This window comes from Pteronotus mesoamericanus, unplaced genomic scaffold, assembly GCF_021234165.1.
Source record: "Pteronotus mesoamericanus isolate MK-2021 breed Mesoamerican mustached bat unplaced genomic scaffold, CSHL_Meso_final contig_591, whole genome shotgun sequence".
NCBI lineage: Eukaryota > Metazoa > Chordata > Mammalia > Chiroptera > Mormoopidae > Pteronotus > Pteronotus mesoamericanus.
The window spans coordinates 2,176,705-2,187,038 of record NW_026555208.1 but is presented as its reverse complement, the minus strand read 5'-3'; the positions used below and the strand labels follow the sequence as shown (position 1 = coordinate 2,187,038).

The 10,334-nt window shown below is 43.8% G+C and overlaps 1 pseudogene; it reads left to right on the top strand.

Moving 5' to 3' along the window:
- The first annotated feature begins 974 nt into the window (after positions 1 to 974).
- LOC129076539 (interferon-induced very large GTPase 1-like) lies at positions 975 to 8,260 on the top strand (annotated as a pseudogene).
- The last annotated feature ends 2,074 nt before the right edge of the window (positions 8,261 to 10,334 follow it).

Genomic DNA, 10,334 nt, shown 5'->3' with positions numbered 1-10,334 from the left:
CCGGCCACATTAGCCTGGGTGCTGCTGGAAAGCAGTGTGTTTCTTTGGCCCTGCCCCAAACAGGTGGGGTAACCAGGCACTCACTAACCAATTTCCTTTTTCCCCACTGGAGGAACTGCCACCATCAGATACTTCAGCCCATGTAAGATCAGGAAGCCTGGACTTCCAAAGCAACTTCTCTCTCATCTTTGGGCATCCGCCCAAGTCAGCAAGCTAAAGATTTTTTGCAACCATGGCAAGATAGATGGGTCTGATTCACTGGCTCTCCTGGTTCTACACCCCATGCAGAGGTCTTCTGCCTGTTACCAGAAACAAACTGCACCTGACTCCTTTCACATCGTTTAGCATGTCGTCCTGGGTCACACAGTTTCCACAGAGGCATGTTTGTTTGTGGATAGGTGTTTAGTTATTTGTCATAAAATGGAGACAAATAAGCAGAAACATTGTATGCCACCATAATGCTGGCATCAAGACTACACTTTAAAGGACAGGAGAGTAATAAATATTATAAGATGGCATAAGAAGGGACAGAGAGAAGAAGGAATCCATTCAACACATGTTGGATAGAAACTAACTGAATAATAATAACTGGCGTTTTTCGCTCTTGTTTTTAAAGGAAATATCAAGCTCTCAAGAACTTGCCTGTTTTCTCACTGCAACCATCTGCTTGATAAGCCCCATGAAACTGATTTTGTAAAGTTGGAAGTGCCTACAATCAGGCTATTAAGTTGCAACTCACTCAGGCAACTAAATAAGCAATCCTTGGGGAGAGTACCCACAAAGATGATTTGTGTGCAAACACACGTATGTCAAAAACTTTAAACATTAATATATCTGTTGGAGAAATGAAGTGAAAATATGACAAAGCCTTAAAGGCTTTTATACCTCCAGTACTCTTATCATTTTTGCCATGTGGCTGACACTTCCCTAAGTTCATGACATAGGATAACTGAGTGCCTCTTCTTTCCACAGAAATGGACAGTGCAATGCCTGCCCTTGATGAGCCGCCTCTCAGAGGTAAAAGGATGCAAGATCTCCAAGGGATGCTGGAGGAAGCGGGACTGTCAGCTGAGTATTGGCTGCCCAAGATGCAGGAACACCTGGGAGTGACCTGTGCTCAGGCCTTACAACACCTAGAAGAAAAAGACCTCCAGAAGCTGAAAGCCCAGGCGCAACATCCCTGGGAGAAAAGGGCCCTGGAGAAGCTGTTGAAGCTGTCGCACGCAAGTAGCCTTTCAGAGTTACAGGAGGCCCAGGTGGCAATGACCAAGAAGAACCTGAAGAAGGCAGAACAGGCACTGCAGGAGCTGAGAGACTTGCTGTCAGAGGGGAGGCAACGACAGGAGGAGACCGTGAAGACAAAAGAGGCAGAGCTGAGGCAGGCAATGGAGATCCCCACAGAGTATTGGCCACACCCTGAGAAACCCCTAAGAGAAGTCATGGAAAACATCCAGGCGCACATCACCCACACGGAGGGGACACTGTCTACCAGGCAAAACCTCCCAGACAGAGATCTGGTGAGATGGGCATCGGGAGGGCTGGCTCTGCAGGGAATTTTCAAGACCAGCCACCAAAGGGGGCTCGTAGAGAAGAGAGAGGAACTACTCAGTGTCCCAAAGGAGTTCTCACTCCATGGCCCTGAGCAGGGCACACGGATGGAAACAAGGGAATTTACGTCTTCTCGGGCAGAATCCATGTTCACCCAGACAGTAGAGAAACTGGGCTTTAGTGTTATTGCCTCGGCCAAGGGCGGAGGATGGGGGTTTAGCTTGGAAGCTGGTATGGACCAGAGCAAACATTCAGAATCCAAAGACATGGAGCAGTCACGTTCTGAGCATTCTTATTTCTGCTCTACCAAGTTCAGCTATGTGCCACTCGCCTCCTGCCGCTTTCCCGTTGATCAGCTCCACTTCTCCAACGCTGCCCTGCAGGAACTGAAATGGATTGAAGACCTTCTCAGCCAGCCTGAAGGACCAGACCGGCTCCCCATGCTGAGACGCAGGGCTGAAGCTTTCCTCCACAGGTTTGGCTCCCATGCTAACCAGGGCCCTCTGCACCTGGGGGGAATCTACTGGTGGAAAGCCGTCTCACAGGGTTTCCAAAGTGAGCAGCTGGCAGAAGTAAAGCAGCAGTCGGCAGAGGCCCTGAATGGTTACATAAGGGGCAGCTACAGTGGCTTTGGGGTGAAAGTTGCTGGAGGTGTGGAGGCGTCAACCTCTCATGCAAAAAGCTCCACTCAGAGCACAACCTCCCAAAATCTTCACACCGAAGTCCAATTATCTGTCGACCAGACAGGTGGCCCACCTGAAGCAAATGGCTTTTTCCAGTGGAAAGCTGGCCTCGTTGCCAGTAATCAAACCTGGTGCGTCATCGACCGGGGACTTCAGCTGGTGCCCATTTGGGACATCATCCTCTCCAGCCACAGGGGTGATTTTAAGGATCCTCTTCGGGTAGCTAACCTTCTGAAAGACAGCTACGCTGCTCTGACTGGCCTCCCTGCCCAGATCCAGGGTGGGGAAGAATTACTGAGTGTTAGGAAGGAAGCTACGGTTTTCCTAGAGGAAGTGAAGTCCTGGCAGGTATCAGATCCTGAAGGGCAGCTTCATAAACTGATAGATTTCATGCAAATGTTGAGCCAGAAAACAAAAAGTTATGACACTTGGGTTAACATATGCCTCACAGATCATGGTCTGCAGAATTTTCTGGTAAACACTGTTGACTATTGCAGAATGTCTTCCATTTATAAAGGTAAATTGGTTAAATCTCAGTTGCGCAGCCTTTTGGATCCTCACATCTACAGAGCGGATAACTTTCCTCAGGCTCATTCCATCATGCAGTGGGTCTTCCAGTCAGGGTCAGAGCAAGAGCACATCAACATCTCCCAATTTTCTGAATTCATCAAAATCTTGCAAGAAGCCAAGAATGACCTCATGGAAGCGAATGCTAAATCTGAGCCTGCAGAAATTCTGGAGGGAGCGCAAAGGAAGGCCACTTGTGAGGTCAGCTTGTCTCTTGGCTCTTTCCTGAATCACCTCCAAGAAACAGGGCAGACAGACACACAGCTCTTGCTACGTTTTATTGCAGCTGGTGCGGGATACCATGTGGTAAACAACACTTTTCACTGTCTCCTGGGGTGTGATGCATTAGACTTCCTACTGAATGAAATGCAAACTGCCCAAGAGAAATACGAGGAGCTCAAAACTATTTGCACCTACCGGGCTCAGGCATTCCTGGTGCTCACAGGTCTCACAGCTACTGCTGGAGTGACAGCTCTTTCGCCAGAGGAGAAAGCAGAACGATTTGCATTACTAGAAAAACACATGGGCCAACCTTTGTCCAAAGAAGTTGCGCATGTCCTCTCCAAACGGGGAGCCAGTCATGATTGGGAAAACCTAGAGAAAGACTTGAGATCGCTCACTGATGGCACTTATGACGCCACCACTTCTTTGTTGCGAATGGATGAGGTAAGAGAGAACTTGGAGAATGTTTTCCATGGAAAGAAACGATCCCATGAACCACATGATAGAGAAAATAGCCGACGAGAAGTCATCGAAGACAGGGCTTTCCTGGAATTACTCCAGCGTCTAGGCCTAGAACAATACTATCGAAAAAGGTTGAGCAGAGATAACTTCCATTTGATCCACAAGACTTCTGTGTACAACACCAAACCCAGCTCTGAAAGGGAGCTTCCCTTCTATTTCCTGCAGAAGTTACTGGTGCTGGATTATGAGCTGAGATACATAGTCTTCAGGGAGGATGGAAACACACAAAATCAAGTTTCTCCAAGTGCATCGAATCAAGAAAATGAGGCCCTTGATCCGTATGAAGACTTGTTTGAAGACGGTGATACTCCCACTAATCCTGTGGCCACTAATCCTCGACCCCATATTCACCCCATGGATATTCAGATGGCAGTTCTTCACTGTGCAGACGATTTTGCCAGACAATATATTTTGTCCAAACTTTCCATCTGCCAGTTTGCCCTCCCCCTTCTCATACCTAATCCCTGCAATTCTCAAATTGAATTCTCTCTCTGGTCTCTCAGTCAGATTAGAAAAAGCTGGCAGGAAGCAAGGACATCACCAAAAGGGGAGAAGATCAATTATAAGAATAAGCAGATGTGTTCTGTCCCTACCCCCATTGTGTCTTTCATTAGAGTCGGAAATAACTTCTCTTCTTCCAAATCTCAGATCATGAACTGTCTTCTCAGCAAACGTAGGCATGATGTCTTTTTTCACCGGCATTGCAGAGGGAGCACCAAAGACTGTCTCCTGATGAAGGGCGTGGTGGAAGTCTGCTGGTTCTGTCCTGGAGGGGATGATGAGGACAGATTTGGAAACTGCTTGACCTTTGCCAATCTTCATGGAGATGCAAAGGAACACGAGAAGCAACTCGCCTTCCTGCAGGAGGTCTCTTCTCTCATTGTGGTCCTCATGTCAACTTCTGATGACAATAAAGAAAACCGAAAAATTGTGCGTGACCTGAGTCAGTCACCAAGACCTTTGATTTATTTACTTGACAACAAAGAAAAAGCCGTGGTCAATAATTCTAACCAAAAAGTGCGAATTGGGATCAGGAACCGAAATGAGGCAGAATTAACAGAGGAGCTCATTACTACAATCAGACGTTTGGTAGCGCTCTCAGACACTGCTCTCAGCTTAGACGACTGTGCCGCATATGCTCGCAAGCAAGGATTCCTGATTGATGAAGACCAGAGAGAATGCAAGGAAGCCAAAGAAAAGGCACAGTGGCTAATGGTTCTACTGAAAGAAATGAAGATATCTCAGGTGAAGGAAAACTTTCTACCCCTTCAAGGACAATTGTGGCATCTTTGGTGTAAAAAGGACAAAGAACTCTATCACCTGACAGAAAAGGGGAATCGGAGCATTGAACAGCACAAGAGTGAGGTTGAGAAAGAAAAACAAAGAATACGGCAAGAACAGTTCACCAGAGCCTTTCCTCTCAATGACTTAATGCAAGCTGTCCTTCAAATTCTCCAAAATCATTCAGAAACTCAAACCGTACTCTACTTTTTGCAATGGCTCAGTGTGTTTATGGACAACCTGACCGCAGGACACTTGGAAAAACTGAATGAAAAGAAAAATGCTCTGTGGTCACAGATACAAACAGAAAAGCAAAAGGCACCAAAGAGCAGCAACCTACTACGCTGGCAAGGAGAGATAGAAGTTATCTCCGAGGAGATTAGTGACTGTACCCTGGGGGTTGAGCAACTTCTCAGAGAAGCTGGCCAAATTTATGAAGCTCTAGAAGAAGCTTCTGCCACCAAAAATGAACTTTTTCTCTCTCTTCCCCAGATTGCTGCAGATCTGCTGATATCTGGTGTCCCCATTGAGCTGATGGATGGGGACGCTTCCTATGTGCCTCTCAAGTGGGTGGCAGCTCTTTTTGACAAGGTCTCTGAGAAACTTGGGAACAAAAAGATCTTCGTTCTCTCCATCCTTGGCCTCCAGAGCTCGGGGAAGTCCACCCTGCTGAACGCACTTTTTGGGCTGCAGTTCACTGTCAGTGCTGGCAGGTGCACCCGGGCGCCTACATGCAGCTCCTGAAAGTAGAAGAGACTTTCGTAGAGGAACTGGGCTTTGACTTTGTGCTTGTTGTGGACACCGAAGGACTCCGGGCCCCAGAACTCAGCAACAAATCCAAGAATCGTGACAATGAGATGGCAACCTTTGTCATTGGACTTGGAAATTTGACTCTGATCAACATTTTTGGGGAAAACCCATCAGAAATGCAAGATATTCTACAAATAGTTGTGCAAGCTTTTATGAGGATGAAACAAGTGAAAATCTCACCGAGCTGCTTCTTTGTCCATCAGAACGTGGGGGAAGTCACAGCTAAAGACCAAACTATGGAAGGACGCAGGCGCTTAGAGCAGAGACTGGATGAGATGGCAGCAACGGCGGCAGAGCAAGAGCAGTGCTCAGGTGTAACTCGCTTCAGCGACGTCATTAAATTTGATATCAATACTCACGTCGACTACTTTGCTCACCTCTGGGATGGCAACCCCCCAATGGCTCCTCCCAATCCTCGCTACAGCCACAACATCCAGGAACTGAAAAGGAGAATTCTTAAGACTGCCAAGGAGGACTCTAGGGGAAGCATCATGAAGATATCAGATGTAAAAGTCCGAGTTCAAGATTTGTGGAAAGCCCTGGTGAGTGAAAATTTTATTTTTAGTTTCAGGAACACCCGAGAGGTCATGGCCATGAGCAAATTAGAGACCATGTATAACTCCTGGACCTGGCATCTCAGGAGTCATGTGCTAGGCTTGCAGAACCAGCTGATCAACCAGATTAAGAATGGAAAAATCCAGACAGTCACAACAAGCACACTTGAGGCTGAAGTTTCAGAAAAATATGAAGCCATCAAGGAAGAGCTTGAAAAATATTTTAATGAAGACCCAGAGAGTGAAATCCTGATTCAGTGGAAAGCAAATTTTGAAAATAAGCTAATGAACCTTAAAGAGACACTTATTTTAGAGAGCAAAAATAAAGCTGAGGGACATATTAGTTACAAAAAGAATCAAGAAAAGCTGGATAATAAAAAATCAGGTTATGAAGAGGAATTACTGGAAAGAAGCCGAGAACTGGCTTTAACTGTAAAGGGCAAAGAACTGAGTGAGGAAGCGCTGTATGAGAAATTCAATCAAGTTTGGCAAAAATGGGTCTACGATGTGTCCTCAACAGTCCCTTCAGTCAAAGAGCCTAATATTCATGTGGATTCTGAAAACATCCTTTTGGAACATTTTAAAAAGGAGAAAAACATTGGGAACACACTGAAGAAAAATTATGGAAAAGTATTTCAAATCAATTATGATGAACATGTCAAATTGAACAAAAAATGGGGCGTTTTCCCAATGAACTTAGGAGTCTCTGATAAAGAGTCCATAAATAGGACCACTGACCACATTGTTTCAAGATTTAATGAAACTATTAAGAACATTCAAAGGGAAGACTACAATCCAACTTATTTCCATGAAATCCTGAGAATAATAGAAGAGGGGGTGAAATCTGCACCCACTGAGGAAAGATACACATTTACAAATAAATATAAAATTGACTTATCTTTGTGTTTATTCGAAAGAGCATCAAAAAAGTTTGAACAAATGCACAAGGCATTCAAAAGAGCAAATGATCCTGTACACTATCTGCAAAGCAAGAAAGATGATTTCTTCATGAGTTTTAAGATCTCTTGTCAAGGAGCAACCTCTATCACAACATTTGTTAACTTCCTGTGGCACAAACTCACTCCTGCCGTCTCCACCGCCACTAGGGGAGGAATGGTCCTTAAAATTGCTGGGGACATGCGAGCTTCCTGCCCAGCATTCAGCGGAAACAGGGCTAACCTGGAGAAACACGTTCTTATCTCTCTGGCAGAAAAAGAAAGTTTTGAGGATTACTGGGAGTACATTCATGATCCAGAAGCATTTTTTAGGAATTTCATTCAAAATCATATTAAAAGGTATTGTTCAGACCAAAGAAAGGAGAAAATAAAGACTTTTTTAAACATGAGTATACAGGACATCAAGAACACCATCCTCTTTGCTATTCATGAGTCCACAGCAAGAGTTAAAGGTAAGAGCAGCACCGCATCTGGGTGGTTGGATTCCTTCTGTGATCACGTGGGGAGTAACTTGATCTTTCCACGAAAAGACTTGATAAGCATTGAACATCAGGAGATAAAAGATACTGAATTTCTCAAAGAAGCCATGAGTGACGCTTTGGATCCTGCAATGAGCACTGTAGAAGAGGAGTATTGGACTCTGCCCATAGAAGAAATGGTTCCTGAAATCCAGAAAATGCTCTCTGAACACCTCTGTGGGTGCTGGAAACAGTGTCCCTTCTGTAAAGCCATTTGTACAAACACAATCCCTTCACATGATGGAGACCACAGTGTTCCTTTCCATCGTCCTGAGGCTGTCAATGGATACCGATGGGTTAATACAGACCATTTTTCCATTGATTACTGTACTAGTTCAGTAGCAAGTGATTGTTCCTTTATTTTGAGTGACGGTCGCGAATTCCCATACAAGAACTATCGAAAGGCAGGAGGGGAATATGCCACGTGGAGCATCACCCCAGACACATCCACCCAGCCATACTGGAAATGGTTTGTCTGTCACTTCCGTTCAAACCTAGAAGAAAAATATGAGAAAACATTTAGAGGTAGGGGCGAAATCCCTAAGGCCTGGACTGAAATCACAAAGCAGGATGTGCTGGTTGATTTGAAAAAGCAATAATTCTCAATGGCCACAAAAATGTACCGGAATCTAAACAAGAATCACCAAATCTGAACAATCCTAAAACACCTCCTCCTCACATGAGAACCTTTATGATTGACATTTAGAAATAATACACTTAAAAATAAATCAATCAACATTTCAAGAATTCAAGATTTCTGTGAAAGGGCTTTGTTGATTTTTTCTGGTTGAAAAAACAAATGACTGAAATACATGAACATTATTATAAAAATCGAATATTACTCATTTAAAATAACTACTTCATATTTTAAACTATTGTTGTTAAAGCCTTTTACTTTAAGATATATAATGCTATGTAAAATCTCAGAGAAATTTCTGTGTGTGTGTGTGCATGCTATTGTTTGATTGTAGTTTTCCATTATCATTTATCGCCCCTAAACACTCTCTCATAAGAAATTCATTTTCATTGAGGGAGGTAAAAATCAATACAGAGGGCTACAAGTTTTTATAGTTTAGCTGTGTGGATATCTGAAACCAATATACAGTTCTTGGCTGGAAACTACAAATTGCCTTTATTTTTCAAGGGTAATTTTCTCACCTCTGCAATAGTGACGAAATGTTGCTAACCCTTGAATGGAAAAATGTTCCTGGAACGATGATTCCCAAGCATAGTGAAAATTTAGACATATTTTGTTCTGGGAAAGCATAACACAGACTTGAACAAATTAAAGCCTGCATCAATTCAGGAAACAATAGCAAGAAAATCTAGAAAATAGAAATAAAATAACTTTTTCTCTTTGAACCATCACCCTGTTCTTCCCTGTCATTTCCACGGTTTCCTCTGTGTACTTTAAAAAAAAATGGTTCATAAAATTTTAGGTTTCAAAACCTGGTGTCCATAGAGGCCTAAGAAGGACCGGCTGTTGGAACAAGATTTATGAGCAGGTGAAAAGGGCCATTTTAATCGAGGTTGGGAACAAGGTCAGATTTGATTACACCATTAATGAGTTTTAAAAGTATCAGTTCAATAAAGAAATATGAAAAATATGTAATTTTAGGTCTAGTAGGTCAATTAAACTTTCCTTTTCTCTATTTAACTGCCAAGAAATGTTTATCTCCAAACTAGGTTCCCTTGAGACTTTTCATACTCGTTAAGCAATAGGGTCATGACTAGAATAAAAATGAAACCCCCTCCAAAGCCAACCAAGAACCTGAGAGGAAAAAAAAAATCCTCCTTCTGCAAATCTCCATGTCCCAAACAATGACTTATGCTAGATTCTCAAAACTGATGAGTTCAAGGAGCCCTGAGACAAAGAAAGGAATTTCTTCATGTTGGACATAAGAGCAACCGTTGGCTTCCATCTGCAGGAACGCCCTCTAACCCTCAACATCCAGAGAAAACAGATAATCCGGAGATTAGCAGTCTAACGCTTGGACCTTCAAAGCCGCACGATCGTGCTGGTCTGGTATCTCTGTACCCCAAGAACTTCAAGCATACGTTGAGTTTGAGGTCGAATGCCCCATGTCTCCAGAAAACACTCTTGTAATAGAAAATGTATAAAGGTAATAGGTATTCTTGAACGGTACGGTTTCCCCTTTGGTCTCTGGAATATAGTCTCAGTAAGCACTGGAATTCCCTTTCAAGCTGATGATGTGCAAATTGTGACAGAAGCAAAGCCCCTGCCAGCCTGGTGCCTTTTGCATTATTGCATCCTTGAAAATGGCAACGTTCTGTTACCATTTCCTGAGTGCTTTTTGGTTTTGTGTAATGCATCCTTAAAGGCTTTCAACTAAGGAGTATCATATATCATATGTGAACTTTGATTGTTCAACCAGAACGTTTTGTGTACAAATAAAAAAGACTCTTGATAAATTCTTCAGTCATTCAAGCATTGTGATTATTGAATGAGGTTCAGGGGCTGTGCTCAAGGGATAAAAAACTGGCACAAAGTCACCTGGGCTAGAGGGAAGAGGACTATGTGGAAACGGGGTTTGGGGCAATAGTAGTGCAGAGAATGGAGACGCCACCAGGTGGGATCAGGGCATGGGGATTACAGTGTCACTGGATTGGAGTCACTGAGGAAGGAGCCCTGAGGACCAGTGAAGTAGGAGG